Source organism: Dermacentor andersoni, chromosome 1 (genome assembly GCF_023375885.2).
Source record: "Dermacentor andersoni chromosome 1, qqDerAnde1_hic_scaffold, whole genome shotgun sequence".
Lineage (NCBI taxonomy): Eukaryota > Metazoa > Arthropoda > Arachnida > Ixodida > Ixodidae > Dermacentor > Dermacentor andersoni.
The window spans coordinates 7,282,421-7,298,228 of record NC_092814.1 but is presented as its reverse complement, the minus strand read 5'-3'; the positions used below and the strand labels follow the sequence as shown (position 1 = coordinate 7,298,228).

At 42.4% G+C, this 15,808-nt stretch overlaps 1 long non-coding RNA gene across 3 annotated transcripts; it reads right to left on the bottom strand.

Annotated features, from left to right (window-relative positions):
• Nucleotides 1–900: 900 nt before the first annotated feature.
• Nucleotides 901–10,005, bottom strand: LOC129380372 (uncharacterized). 3 transcript variants are annotated; one of them, XR_008608371.2, is made up of 4 exons: nt 9,659–10,005; nt 8,396–8,449; nt 7,144–7,333; nt 901–6,075 (listed from the first exon to the last, which is right to left on the bottom strand). It is a non-coding gene; the product is annotated as an uncharacterized lncRNA (long non-coding RNA). The 3 variants fall into 3 exon arrangements; XR_008608370.2 differs by having other exon boundaries at nt 7,144–8,449; XR_011892391.1 differs by having other exon boundaries at nt 7,144–10,005.
• Nucleotides 10,006–15,808: the final 5,803 nt, after the last annotated feature.

Here is a 15,808-nt window from a genome sequence, read left to right as displayed (position 1 = left end):
TTGATGAGTCTGATGACTCCAGCAGTGTGTGTCAAGTTACCCTTAGTGCGTGGTGCAGGACTCTTGTAAATAGAGTAAAATAACTAATCCATGTAAGTCGTTTGACTCTCGGATGGCAGTGTCGAGCCGATTTTCAAAATGTGTCACCAACTTTTGCTGTAAGTACGCACGACTACGGCTAGTTCTCAAGATGACTACTGTGAAAAGACAACATATACGAAAGAACCCATAGCAAGCTTGCCAAAAAGGACATAGCAGGTTAGCAACAAAAAGTTAACATTTCATCACCCTTTGTTGTCTTCTGGAAAATTCAAATGTATTAGTCAGCACAGAATTCAAATGTATTAGTCAGCACAGAATCACCATTAAAGCAAGACAGTTCTCATTACTATTAAACTGGAATCAATAGCCAACCAAGCAAAACAGTCTTAAATATATGTAGCCTGCAGGTGCATATGCATGACACTGCAATGCAACTCGGAACCATAACGAGACCCCAAAATATTATGTAACTCATGTAGAAGTTCAATTCTGCGCTGCACAAGTCTCTAACGTCAAAACATCTCTAAGGTAAACCTACTTCACTGTTCTTCGAGACGTTTTTATTTAGAACTTACGATTTAACATTTTAAGCAAGTAAGCTACACATAACAAATAAAAAAGGCTGCACTTATGTACAGAGGAGACCCAGATAATCAAGTGCAATAAAAACAATATTCCAACTTATAATTACATAATCTATGCGTTATACTATGCTTGCTAAAAACAACTGGTTGGCAATTGATAATCCAATCTAACAGTAAAAATAGCTGTCTTACCTTATGGTACTCTTGTTGGCACTTTTCCCCCACAACTTGTGCATGTTAGCGTCAGTTGAAAATTGATCTGAAAAATACCACATTAAAAAGTTGTGCATCAATTTTATTCTGTCAAACAACATGCAACAGTGTATAAAAGCTTCACAACAGATAATATTACAAAAATAAATACAGCAACATTTATACTAATTGTTTATTTATGTTGACAAATGTACTCTTCCAAGACAAAGTATAGTAGCTGACACAGACAATTTCACAGATTGCAATAACCACTAATACAAAACTTGCCGTAACGCAAACACGCTGACAAAATATGTAGCACAGGTAGCTGTATTTTGTTACAGCAAAGATAGCACATGAATAATGAGGACAAGAGAGGGAGCAGAACACATAAACTATACCCAGCTGCATGCATGCAGCTGTAACAATATACATGGTGCACCAACATCCAAAATAAACAAAGAGGAAGATGTGAGGAAAGTTTCTTTTACTCATCACAAGTTATCCTGCAAGAGCAGATTACGCACTGGCTGTAATCTGCCCTCAGCGCATACGTAAATAAGTTACATTAGGTGCGACATTTACAAATCACTCATACAATGTTCTTGTGATTGTCCTTATTCCGATTTTTAACTTGGAAAGCATGATTGATTTACGTAAAGCCTTCCTACGGCTTGGCACATATGTATACAGAAAGAAGTGTTTCTCTAAACACTGGATGTCATGGAAGGATGACTGACACATACCTCTTTTAATTCTTTTGTCTTTGTCTTTATGATTATCTATCACAGCAGTCTTTTGTAGAGTGAAACACATTTAGATAATAGACTGTGGGCAACAAAGTGTGAATACCTGTTCTTGATTTCTACCTTTCTCTGGTGTCCCGCTAAGGTAAGATTGGTGCAAAAAATTGTCTTCCCAATGTATGCGTTCCCACAAAACAGGAGCAGATGATATGCCACATTAATGGTGCGTGAAATAAAACATCTGTTCTTAACTTACCACTGCCATTCCAATCTGGTGCGATTTTCTGCTTTGTTGTGTACTCTAGCACAGGTGCTACGCAGTTCACTTGGTGCCCAAAGCAACTCTCACACCATAGCAGGATGTCAATTTTGTTTTTCAAATTCTAAGCGAAACTCTGGTTATGGGGGACAATTGCAAACTTATAGTTTTGCTTTGTATCTTCATTATGTTGTAGAGCAGGGTAGAAAGCAAGAACAGATATTTATAATTTGGGTTCCCACTGTGCATTGAGTGGATACATCTCAATGAACGATACAACTGCTTGGTAGATAAACATATGAAAGATAAGAGAATTAAGGTCGAAGCCTACCATATCAGTTACTGGGAATTTTATGTCTAAATGAACTTTCGTGATTCCCAGTGATGAAACAGTTTTGACAATATGTGCCAAGGCAATCAAGTCACTCATGCTCTCAAAGAAAACAAAATAAAAACAAGCAAGATTACAAGAAGTTCGAATTTGCAACCTAAAGCGAGACACCTCACATGACTGATTTATGTATTTACTGAGTATAAATTACATCTGGTGCATAATCTGCTTGTACAAGATGACGAACAATAAGTTACTGTTGCTTTCTCTCTTCTGAACACATGCACATTGTGTGGCACAGCTGCGTGGATGTAGCTGGGCACAGCTGTTATTCAGAATCAATCTGTTTTTATGGTCCTGTACTACTATCGTTGTAATTTATAATTAGCAAATAGCCTAACTATTGGGTTGATCAGCTCCATTTTAAACAAAACATACTGACAGATTTCCCTGTTTATCGCTAACAAAGACATGGGTACATAATTTCAGATTTCAAGAAAGAGCGGTGGAACAGAACAAATGCTCAAGACACAAAATCTACAATGACCAGTACCTTTTTTTTATTAAATGCCATGTACTAGCTCTTTCTGCAATGAATACCATTTTTACCAAAAACTGTAGCCTGAAAAAATAATTGGGAAATATTTACAAAAGTGACAGAGATTAGAACTGCATGTTAATTTCAAATGTCTTCTTAAACAAGATCACGATAATTGAAGTTTCATTAATTTCAGCAAAATGCTGACATCCCATTATTGAAGCTAGTCAGCGCTGAAGGTATTGTTAGTTTGTAGGAGTCCTCAGACTGACAGCTCTGAAATATTTGTCACCATACTTGGTGGAACAGGCTTTGCTCTTTCAGATATTACTTCGCCAAAAAGCCTCCTGTAAGCCTTGTGGGACAATTCTGCGTGGAAGAGAAATCTATTTGATCATTACTTTTTGGGTATCTGTATCTCAGAAGTGGTGCTAGTCTGAGTTCTTACAAAGTAGACGTTATTGAGTACTGTAATTCTAATGCCTGCCACTGCTATAAATTTCTGTTAGTGAAAATTGTCGCACTGTCATGAAGCAGTTATGTTCAATAATTAGTGGCAATCATCGCTGAAACACTCAGTACAAAACACAAAATAAATATATGGAGTCAAAATTTAAATGTCCAACAAAGTTATAATCAAGTCTACATTTCACAGAACTGTCTTTTTCTGTTAGCGTGCCAATACCAATTGCACATTCACAAACATTTTAGTATTGCACTTCTGGCAAATGCAGGAAAATTCACCGTCTTTAACAGAAGCTCTTGGGAAGACAGCCCAGATTCGCTTCGACAAAAGGACTTGCCTTAAACTTTCCGTCGCTACGTTGTAGGTCACTGTAGCAAGGGGAACATTTTGCTGATTGAATATTACTCGAAATATTTTTATTATTTGTACTAGAGGTTTGAAAAGAGAGCCAATAGTAGAGTTCTTCATGCAGATCTCATATATTCCATTAATTTTTGTTTAGCTGCTCCTTGAGTTATGCCCTACACAACGGCAAAATACATAGTGATATTTGCGGGTATTTTCTTGTGTATTAAATTTTCACAAAAAGTAGTGTGCTGCAGCTAACTCAGCTCCCTGTAGACTGCAAGGTGCCGATATCTATTCAAACAGCATGTAAAGTTACTAGAAGTATGCAAGATAGTAGGCAGGCAGTACACAACGGCAAAGTACATAGTGATATTTGCGGGCATTTTCTTGTGTATTAAATTTTCACAAAAAGCAGTGTGCTGCAGCTAACTCAGCTCCCTGTAGACTGCAAGGTGCCGATATCTATTCAAACAGCATGTAAAGTTACTAGAAGTATGCAAGATAGTAGGCAGGCAGGAAGGCCTGCCTACTAATCTTGCATACCTCTCATACTCTGTGAAAAAAAATAATTGGAATACTTCAATAATTTTTTTCTCATAATAGCATGAGAATGACCTTGTGCACTTATAATTGTTCTATAGAAATGAAATTTGGCATACATACTCTTCGAAATATGCAGAATACCGATATCTAATTGAAATTGCAATCTGTAAAAATTATTTAAAGTGGCCTAATATATTTTTGCATAGTTCCAGTAATTGTACAAGCTGTTTGGATAGGTATCGCCACTTTGCAGTATACAACTAGCTAAATAAGATACAGCATGAAACTATTTGCGAAACTTTTTACACACGAAAGTGCCCATAAAAATATATTGCCACTATGTAGGACATAACTAAAGAACACCAGCTACACAAAAACCAATGGCAATTCAAATCTACATAAAACTCCCTATTAATGGCGGCACATTCAAATCTCTAGTACAAATAAATAAAAAAAGTTGTTTCGAGGAGCATTTCCCCTTAATAAGTGGGCGTCAGTGTTTCTACTAAAGGGTTAAAAATGCCTTGAGGCATACCATAGGGAGTTTTATAAATAGCACATGCACGCATCTGCCTAAAAAGCCCTATGCCCTGCTTGCATTCCTTACATTTTTTTGCATTCTGTTGTATGTCACCGTTTGCATCCCTTAACACTGACGGCGCAAAACCAAAAAACAGCCTATTAATACACTGAATTTTTAGCCTGTAAAGGGGTTGTATGCGAATGGGGGCAGCCAACTCTAGCATGAGAATAAACAAATATTTGTTCTCGCATTAATGAAACCAGTCAAAATATAATCTCGCAAATCTGGAAATTAATGCACAAAGAACCTTGCTGATTGTTACATTAGTGTCCCGAACAAGACCTTTGATGTTTATAATTCCTAGTTTAATTCACTTTCCTCCAGTAACTAGGCTCTGACCTAGAATACTCAGTGTAGGAGACTAAACCAGGCCTGGAAGCCAATATTTAAATCTGAAGTAGACATTCATCTCCCAACCACATGGCACTGCTACGTGATCAGAAGAAGCATGCATCCATGGACATATAGTCTGTAAAATTATTTTTACATGATCTGTAGCGTTAATCTTGCACTACAAATACATCTGCTATTTAAAGCACTGCTGCAAACCTGAGTGTTTGAGAAATGCAATACTGAAAAGGTGTAATACAACCAATGTGTGCATTAAACCTATGCTGCCTTTGACATTCGTCTGTGTGGCAAATAAGCACTGAGAAATGCCAAGGGTATCATAGCTTCTATGTCTAAAACCTTGTATGCGAGTACCAGTATCTTTGCAGTGAAAGGAAGTCACATTATTACCAGACTTATGAGGGGAAGCCATGTTTCTATAGTTCAATATTTTCTTTCTTGTGCTCCTATATCCTTGAGTTTTTCAAAAATAACGGGTGCTTGAAATAAGTACTCTACATTGCTCTTAAATTTATCCTGCACCAGAGCCCGTGTTATGTTACATTTCTTGAACACGTTGCAGTGCTGTAGATTATCAAAGGAAGAAAAAATGCCGTCAGTTGGCATTTTGGCCTTCTGTATAACAAGAATTAAGAACCTATCAATTACATCCACAAGTACAAAAGAACTACGAGAAACAGGGCTTAAAGGCAGGTATACATTATAATAGCAGGAGTAGATGGTGAGAATTCTAAGAGAAAGGAACTATTAAAAACTAGGTGCTAAAGACACATATGAATTATAATAGCAGAAATATTTGCAAAGAATTTGAAGAGAAAAATAGAATGTTTAAATCACTCCACCCCAACATTCATCCATGGTTCGATAAGTGATCACAGATGGTGATGCTGTTTTCAATAGATGGTAGGTGAGGCACAGCTGTGAAATAGGTAGAACATTAGAGGGGTCACCAAAGGTTGCATGCTGGTTGCACAGCAGGTCGCCTTGACCTCCGCACTCACTCGACACTCATGTGTTGAGCCTGGTTATACGTCGTTCGCAAGAGGCTTGGCCCAAGTGTGCGGCATGGCTTGGGTAAAATTTCGAGGCAACCTGAAAAACACAGATCAATATATTTAAGCACCAAAATATTCTGTACCATAGGGCAAATCTGAAGTTTACCATCTGCACATAGCAGATGATGAAAACAGACACAAGTCACCAGACTCAAGGTATATAAATGTGCAAAAGTGTAAATGAATGTGAAGAGCTGCTTATAGGATGGAATCCTTCATTTTGTCTTTTGTGGATCAATAATAGCATCTTAACATAACGTCAAGTGTACATGACCCTCCCTATTTGTGTAAGTAGGCTATTCCATGCCAGCTGTTCCAACCTGGCACACGACCACTTGGAATTTGTTTGAAAACTGAGGGCCCTTCAATATAGAACAAATCTCAATTTCACGCAATACTTCAAGCAAAAAATTTTCACTGGCATAAACATTATGTCAAATTTTGTGTAACGCACAAAAGTATGCATCATAAAATGGCATGGCCAACAATTTGGCTCCTTCATTAAGAGGGCCCAATTTTTAACAACAACGAAGAGAGGCCTTATACCAAAAACTGAACTGCTTATTAGCCACTGCTCAGTTTATTATGGCTGATTAAAAATGGAAAAAATTTTCACAGAAGTGACCTACAGCAAAAGCTGCAAATTTATGCAATCCATGTGTTTAGGACTTGTGCTGCGTGCAAGAATGGTATCAGAAAGATGCATTATGCAGCAGTGCAGAGAGAGGAGGATGAACTTGGAAAAGAAGTCAGTTTTGATGTACGTTTATCGGCCTACTTACCATTGAGGCAGCCCTAGTAAATTTATGCCAAATACCATGTATGAGAGTACATTGTATTGTTTTTAAATTGGTAAAGCTTTATCAAAGTAGTTTTTGTGTTAAACAAGAAAAAAATTGTACAAGTGGTCTCTTGTAGATTCAAAATTTGCAAAGCATTTCGCCTAATACACATAGCCTCTTGGCGGCTAAGACAAAATGCATGGACTTAAGCATTCCAGCACAGATAGCAGGGAGTCTGAACTGCTTTGAAGTTATTTCTTTCATTGCTGAGTGACTACAAGCCATTTCACTCAAAAAGACGCCACTTAATTACAGGTATTTACCTGAATCTTTCTGTCGGCTGTCAGCCTGCTGGCATCATCACTAAGCCTGCCAACTCCCTAGTGGACGTAGTTGGGACATGGTGGCGGCAGGACGCAGTGGCAGAAGCCGCAAAAGGCTCCCAACTCCCTAGTGGACGTAGTCAGGACAGGGTGGTGGTAGGACGCAGGAGTAGGAGCTGCCAGAGTGTACCTGCAACAAATTTGCACAATTGTTCTTAGTCCTACCATGTCACGATTTACAATAAAAATTGAGCTGTCTGTGTAACACGGCTACCAATACAAATAAAGGTAAACAGTTAGGTCCTACGACACAACTAGAAGCCCGACAACAAAGAAACAGTACTTATGTTTATGAAAATCTAAACAATGAAAGAAAAATGTGCAACTGATTTGTGCGTGGAAGCTCGGTTGAAACCTGAGCTCATACCATCAAGTGATCTGCTAGTCAACTGCAAGCCTGCCACCTTAAAATGTCATTGCAAATTTTTTACATGCATTATTTAAGCTGCATTAATACAAGTTCAATATTTCTTAATATAAGTAAATCACCAAGCTAAGCTAATTCAATTAACGAATTCCAGTGGTCGTTAATGCAACAAAGTGCAAGGTCGGAATGAAGCTGGCCAAACTGGCCAGTGAAAAATAAAAATGTGGTTCTCTACATCTTGTTTTCCTGGCTTTCGCTCTAGCACTGGAATATACAAGAATTTTGACATTCCTGATATTTTACCCTGCTAATTTTTATGCCATAATGCATAATACTTCAGCAAGAGCAATAATGCTTTCTTTTAATCATAAATAGTGATAGAACAAGAAAATTCATTGGAGCCAATGTTTTGAGAAGAAAAATCTCCTTCTCTTTGTCGAAATATTGACTCCAGCGATCCTTGTTCTATGGCTCTTCATCAGTTCAAGTCTGTCTTCCTGTGTATCTCTGTACTTTCAATGTTATGTCAATGAAATTGTAATAACGGATCATTAGTAAATGTAGCTGATGAGGAATTTGGGCTTGTTGGTAGATAATGACAGAGTAACTGCGCAACATAGAGATACGGACAAGGGAGGCTTGTGTGTGTTGTCTCCTCCAGCCATGTCTCCCCTTTGGGCGATTACTCTGTCTCAATGTAAAACTGTTACCCTTTGCACAATAATAGTAATATGCATAAAGACAGGAAAGTGGACACAAAAATTACAACAAATAGCATCATATGCTAACGAGATATGCAAAAGTGCCTGCTACGATTTGTCTCACCCATAACGTGCTGGATAAGATGGCGACTTCTGGCTGCTGCCATTTCTTGAATACCTAAAATAAAATACATTTCAAAATTTAAAAATACACAGGACAACAGCAGTAGCCGAAGACATAACGCATTGTTTAGTACAAGAAGGTAAACTAATTAATCTCTGATACACGGCAAACGAAGTTTCCTTTATTAAATTAGTAGAAAAATACACACTTCATTTCATTCAATACTGTCAGCATTTCTTGGTACAAGAAAAAAGGTATTTCTGTATGGAAGCAGCAAAATAATAAATGGCCTTCTACTTTCACAAAATATGCTGCAGCGACTAAGCCAGCTACAGCTGTATATACTTAAAATTGTTGTATGCACATTACAATAGCCAAGACAGGATAAACTTCGGTTCATATGCAGCTCACTGGAAGGTAAAACCTTGCAATGAACTATTTCTGCTTGGCAACTATACGCACTAACATAAAACTACAAATAAAAGTACCCTTTTTTTCATAACACACCGGACTCAATATAAAAAATCCAGTAGCAATATTACAATTTCACCACATAACACAGCCACGTTATGTAAGCCTAGTAGGATTTACTATATAAATGTTGCAGCATATTCATGCTTTTAAATATATACAACCGTGAAAATAAAGATTACGTAAAAATAATACATTATATATAGGCTTTGATTGTCAGCTAATGCGTTTTGTGTTTTCTACTTACAGCCAAATGCACATAAAATTTGTTCTGTTTCAGCGTTTTTAAAGCGCTGTGTCTGTTCGCTTGTGCATGCAGCCGCTTTACCGCTCTTAAAATATATGTGCTGCCACATCGCCTGACACTGCTATACAGCGTTGTAGCGCTTTTATTATTCGCGGTAATATACCTAAAGCGCTAGTAAATCTTCAGAATACACAAGCTGTCTTTTCGACTACCTGTCTTCGCCAGCCAAAGTCACACTGGTGCTAGTATTGTATCTACAGTTCAAGTTACGCAGTACTTGATATTCTACGTATTTTTCGATGCGACAGGCCACTCGCCACTAGAGTCGTTAAGAACGGTGTTTCTCCTGGCAGTACAACTTTGCAATAATTTCAGATGCTCTCCTGAGGCTTCCGTCTGCCAGTAGTATTTTCGCATACATACGCGCACGCATGCCTAAGAAACGTCAGTGAACTGCCACGAGAAACGTGGCGCAAAATTTAGCCATACCGGAAGGGCCGAGTACGCGCCGTTTGTAAACTCGGAACAAAAGCTGACATGCTTACCTGAGACGTTAACAGAAATATGGTACAAGTCACAGGTCCCCGCTGGTAGTGGTTCGTATGCATCTGGTCGTCTCTGTCCGTTGCGATCTCCCATATCACAATGAAAGATGCAGTGCAAACCGCAGCTTCGGGCGCTTGTGGCGGTCCGGCGAGCTGCACTTGCTCGATGTCGGCAAAGACGAAATCGGCGATACGCTGCTGCTGGCGGCGGTCCCCTCGTCGCAATCACACAGCACGGACAGAAGATCCCACCGTAACTTGCCGCAACGCGTGGTTGCAGTCGCCCCTAACGCAGCGATTTCAGAACCACTCAACGACAACGTACTCGCGCGTGATGCAGCGCAACTTCAAAATGGCGTCATGCTATTGACGGCATCGGCTTTGGATCATTTTGTATCTGTACAACTGAGCAAAACAGTTGCGCTAGTTTCGGTTTTGTTTCCTCGCGTTGAAATAAAAACTCTTTTGCTCACTGATAATTTTACGTCACTTAAGTAATGTTCACGAATGAAACAGCCATGAATTTAACACGCGTGTTGAAATACCCGCTACGTTCACTTGTCAGAAGCAAAATTTGCTCGTCCGAGCGTGGTTGCGTTTGAAATATCTATCAGTGGGCTGTCGGAGCATGCTCGCAGTGTGAAGACGCGGCGTAAGTGTCCTTAATTTGCTTAGCTATAACGGTGCGGCTGCCTTTGATTTGTCGAATGCAGTTTGCTCTGATGTGAGGTAGAACTACAAAGCCGCCCATGTTAGTGAATGATCTAGTGTACCTGAAGCTGCCAGAACTCCGGTATTTCCTCCACAAGTTCTTGCGACTGTGTGCCGCTGTCACCGAATGCGAGCGTAGTCATTTGGCGGAGATTTAGCAACGCATTTTCTAGAGGTATCGTTCACCGCTCTCTCAAGACATAGAGAAGCAGCGTGGTTGATCCTCAGTAAAATTTTCTACTTATTGCGAATTTTGCGATAGCAATTATATGGACACAACCGCCGAAATATATCTGTCGGTGTTGCCGTGAGCTTACGTATGCGATAAGGTCCTATCCTGCGTGCGATAAGATCCTATCCTGCGCCGTTGGCTGTGCGCGTTAAAGGAAGTGTACGAGAGTGAGCCGAGATGTATAGTGCCTGGATGGGTGCCCCCTAGTATCTATAGGTGGTCACGTGATAAAACGCGCGCAAGCCCGGGAAAGGAGGCGTTGGTTTAGCACGCTTCTCCTCTGGCCGTTGCGACAGCCCGGTCTGGCGCCACTCTCGCTCTGTCTTGGAGATAATTTCCGATGGGGCAAAGCAAGGGGGGGGGGGGGGGTAGAGGGAGGGCGCTCTTATAGCGCCATTTCAAGTTTCGGAGACGCTTTGAAGGACGAGGCAGCAGAAGCGTTCTGTCCGCTCTGTTCGCGCCCTTCATCACGCCGACGCTGTGACAGCGAGTTTCCGCGGTCATTAAGTTAGATCTGTTCATGTTTGCACGTGCGGGCGCGACCCCGTGCTTGCTAATTTACGGAGTAAGCGATTGTTTACTACAGTTTATTCAGGCGATGAAACTACGAACCTTGGTTCGTGCAGTTGTTGGAGCAGTGGTTCATGCAGCATTGGGGGGAAACTGCTACATTTTTGTTTTTACATTTCTAGGGGGTTCAAAAGCAGTGCTGCGTACGCTAATATTTGTTTCTGGTCGCGGAACGCAGCGCACTGCGGTAGCCCAGCGGCTTTGGTGTTGCGCTGCTGAGCTCGAGGTCACGGGTCCAATCACAACCGCAGCAGTCGCATTCTAATGGGGGCAGAATGCGAAAACGCGCGTATACTGTGCATTCCGTGCACGTTAAATACCTCGAACTGCTGAAAATAAATCTTCAGTTTTCCATTACCGTTCGCCTCATAACAACATCTTGATTTTGGAACCTAAATCCTCAACATTTAATTTTACGTAGCGCAATTACATTTACAATCGACACTGTTGAGTCTCTTCAGTAGCAAATTGCTTTCTTTAAGATTTACTTATGGTCGGAATCCAGTGTGACAAATCCGGGTCTTCCTCAGCATAGGAAGCCAGCTATCGCTTAAGCGTGTGAGATATTAACAAACATGTTCAAGGAAAATCGATATTTAGAGTTCGATGTAATTGCAGAACATGACAAGGACGAAAGAATGATACACCGCATTACAACCAGGACAGGAACCCGAGGGACTGCCTAAAACAGAAGACATTATCTGGTATTTCTTCTCCAGCATTTTAATCTTTCTCTCGCCAGACTCATCTCGAATATCAGAGGAGTCTCGATCTTCCACGATGACTCTTCGCGTGCTATTAAGAGTCAAACGACCCATACACAAATGTTGACTCTTGTTTTGTGACTCTACCCGCGCGAAAATGGGTCTTCGTAAGAAAAAAGAGAGTCAAGTTTCCGTGACTCACTTTTTACTCTCTTTTTTCTTAGAGTGTGCTGTGAGTGTTTTGTTGGCTGGGAAAAGTGTTTGTGTCGGAATTCCGTGTTCTTTCTCGTTGTTCGTACGATGTTATTTTTGGTATCGATTTTCTTGAACAGTGCGGCGCTTCCGTGGACTGTGGTTGCGGCGAAATATCATTGAACAAGTTATTTATATCAGCACATTCCGAACAAAGCTCGGGTGGGGAAGACAAAGACACAGACACACTCAGTGTTCTTGATGAAGTGATTGCACCATCGTGGTGCCTGACGCCCGTTCGTGTTTCTGCAACTACTGTTGATGCTGATTGTGTTGACCTTGTAGTTAGGCCTCTCTCCGTAAACTGTGCTAAAAAGATATACTTGCGCCCTCCTCTGTCGTATGCATGACGAAAGGAGTCGCCACATTGTGGGCGCTGAACTGTTCCCCCACGCCGGTTGTCCTTCCTCGCGGTATGAAAATCGCTCTCTTCGATAAAGCCGCATGTAGCTCAATAGCGGCACTAACTACGGACGTCTCCACAGATTGCTCTCCTTGCGATAATCGCCATTCTGAAGAACTAATGCTTGGCATGATCAGCAAGGCTCTCGGTACATCGGAACGGCAAGCACTGGTACAGGTCGTTTCCAGGCATAAGGCTGCATTCGACTTCACGCATGGAGATACACCCCTTCATTTACCGTCGTCGCACGCTTGTCACAGAATAGATTCCGGCTCAGCACACCCCATCCGCCAGAAGCCCTACCGAGTGTCATCGTCCGAGTGCAAAGTTATTGCAGAGCAAGTCAAGGAGATGATGAACAAAGGCGTTGTTCAAGAGTCGGCTAGTCCATGGGCAGCCCCAGTAATCCTGGTCGGAATAAAAGATTGCTCTTGCAGATTCTGCGTGGATTACAGACATCTAAACGCAGTGACGAAGAAGGATGTCTACCCACTACCGCGAATCGATGACGTCATTGATTGCTTACACGCTGCTTCTTACTCCTCAATACTTGATTTGTGATCGGGGTATTGGCAAATACCTATGGACCCTGCCGACAAGGAAAAGACCGCTTTCGTGACTCCAGATGGCCTATTCGAATTTAATGTTATGCATGACTCTTGGCCTTTGCAATGCTCCTGCCACCTTTGAAAGATTCATGGACACAGTACTGCGTGGTCTAAAGAGGGAGATATGCATGTGTTACCTCGATGATGCTGCAATCGTTGGCCGCACGTTTGAAGAACATAACGAACGCCTCAGCCTCGTTCTCGACTGCATTGAGAAATCTGGACTAGTTCTATACTACGAAAAGTGTCGGGGTGGCAAACGTCAAACACTGGTCCTGGGACACTTAGTCGACAAGGATGGTGTCAGACCCGATCCTCGTAAGATTGAAGCGGTAAACTCCTGCAAGCCACCGCAGTCATCACGAGAACTCCGCTCATTCATTGGTCTATGTTCGTATTTTCGTCGTTTTGGTCCCCGGTTTGCCGACATCGTTTACCCGTTGACAAGTATTTTGCCACAAAATGCATCCTTCAATTGGACACCAGAGTGTGACGCATCATTCTCTCAACTGAAGTTTGTACTAACGTCAGCACCCCTCTTGCGTCACTTCGATCCATCTCGCCCGACTGAAGTTCACACGGATGCTATTGGAATCGGGATAGGAGCGGTGATTGTACAACGTCACAGTGGCGCAGAACATGTCGCATATGCCAGCCGTTGCCTGAGCAAATCTGAACGCAATTATACGGTTACGGAGCGGAAATGCCTGGCAGCCGTTTTCGCCATACAAAAGTTTCGGTGCTATCTTTACGGTAGACCATTTAAGATTATCGCCGACCACTATTCTTTATGCTGGCTGGGCGGTTTGCGTGATCCCTCTGGTCACCTCGCACGTTGGGTGCTGCGCCTCCAGGAATACGACTTTGTGGTATTGTACAAGAGTGGCCATCGTCACGCTGACGCAGACTGCCTCTCTTGGATTCCTCTTGCGACTACCGACTGCGATGCTGAGAATTTTGACGACTGTCTCGCTGCTGTTACTCCTACGTTCTCTGACGCGGAAGTCTTTCAGCGAGAACAACGGAATGATGTTGCCCTCGACCCGCTTTTTATCGCCACCCGTACTTCTAAAGGCAGCGGTCTCTGCCTTTAAATTGCTCTACAAAACTAATTACTCCGGACATGGAGCGCGTCTTCTGCTTGTCCCCGAGAGTCTCCGCTCCGACGTTCTACGCGACATGCATGACGATGTGACATCCGGCCATTTCGGCTTCGTACGAACGCTGCCCCGCACGAATGAGCGCTTTTACTGGCCCAAGATGTACGAAACGACCAAGCGCTATGTCGCTAGTTGTGAAACGTGCCAACGTAACAAGCGACCGACCACCGCAGCCCCGGGTCCCCTTCGGCCATTGACACCGCCCAGTACGCTGTTCGAGCAAGTAGGCATTGACCTTTTGGGTCCATTCCCGTTAGCTAACAACAAGAACCATTGGATAATTGGCTGCGTAGACCCTCTTACACGGTATGCAGAAACTGCAGCCATACCGTCTTCCACCGCTGCTTGCGTGGCGGTCTTCGTGCTGCGTTCCGTGGTCCTTCGTCATGGCCCACCAGGTGTCATCATCAGCGACCATGGTCATCAGTTCACTGCTGATGCCATTGAAGAGTTACTTCGTTTGTGCGCTTCACAGTACCGTCATTCCATGCCGATCATCCACAGACCAATGGAATCGTTGAAAGGACGAACAGAACGCTGACCAACATGCTTGCCATGTACGTCTCCTCCAATCATAAGAACTGGGACGACGTGCTTCCATTCATCACTTACGCATACAACACGGCAAAACACGAAACCACGAACTTTAGCCCATGTCATCTCCTGTATGCAAGGTTACCGCGAAGCCCTCTGGACACTTTCTTACCCTTCGTACTGCACAGTGACGATTCTGTATCGAAGACTTTGCATCTCGCCGAAGAAGCCCGTGGAATAGCTCGTCTTCGTACTCTGGCCTCGCAAATTCGTTCGAAAGAGCAATACGACGACCGTCATGTACAAGTATCGTTGGAAAAAGGTGACTTGGTCCTTCTTTGGATACCGCAACGCAAGCGTGCATTGTGCCAAAAGCTCTTGTCACAATATTCAGGCCCATTTGTAGTCGTGGACCACCTGAGCGAACTCACTCACGTCATAGCTCACCTCCTGTGCAATGGTCGGCGATCAAGCAGAATTCAGCTGACTCATATTGCTCGCCTGAAGCCTTTCTACCCTGCTTGTCCATCCTGACTCACCCCACGGGTTTCGTCTGCTTGCGGGGAAATGTAACGGATACGAAAGGCGCGGACAAGAAGAGAGAAGACGAAGAAAACGAGGAGTTTGGGAGGCCGGGCTGCGCTACGATCACGCTACATCGTCCATCTCTTGTAAATAAAACCATTTCTTCGCAACTCTTCGTAACAATATGTAGGTTCGTGCACTTCGTGCACTTGGTTTCGTCTGTATTTGGCACTCACCTGCTGATTGCTTCCTGGCACAGAAATACTCGGCACAACATCAGGTTTCAATGTATCTGAGCTGTGGCTTTTGTAGAATCATGATTGTTCAAGGTGCAATAATTAATAAAATTCAGTGAGTTGTAGATTCGCCAGTACAATACCGGTTGCGCTGATCCACCTGTCCAGGAGTTCCCTATTTCTGAAGGGAAACCTGCAAACAACAACGCTCCGCT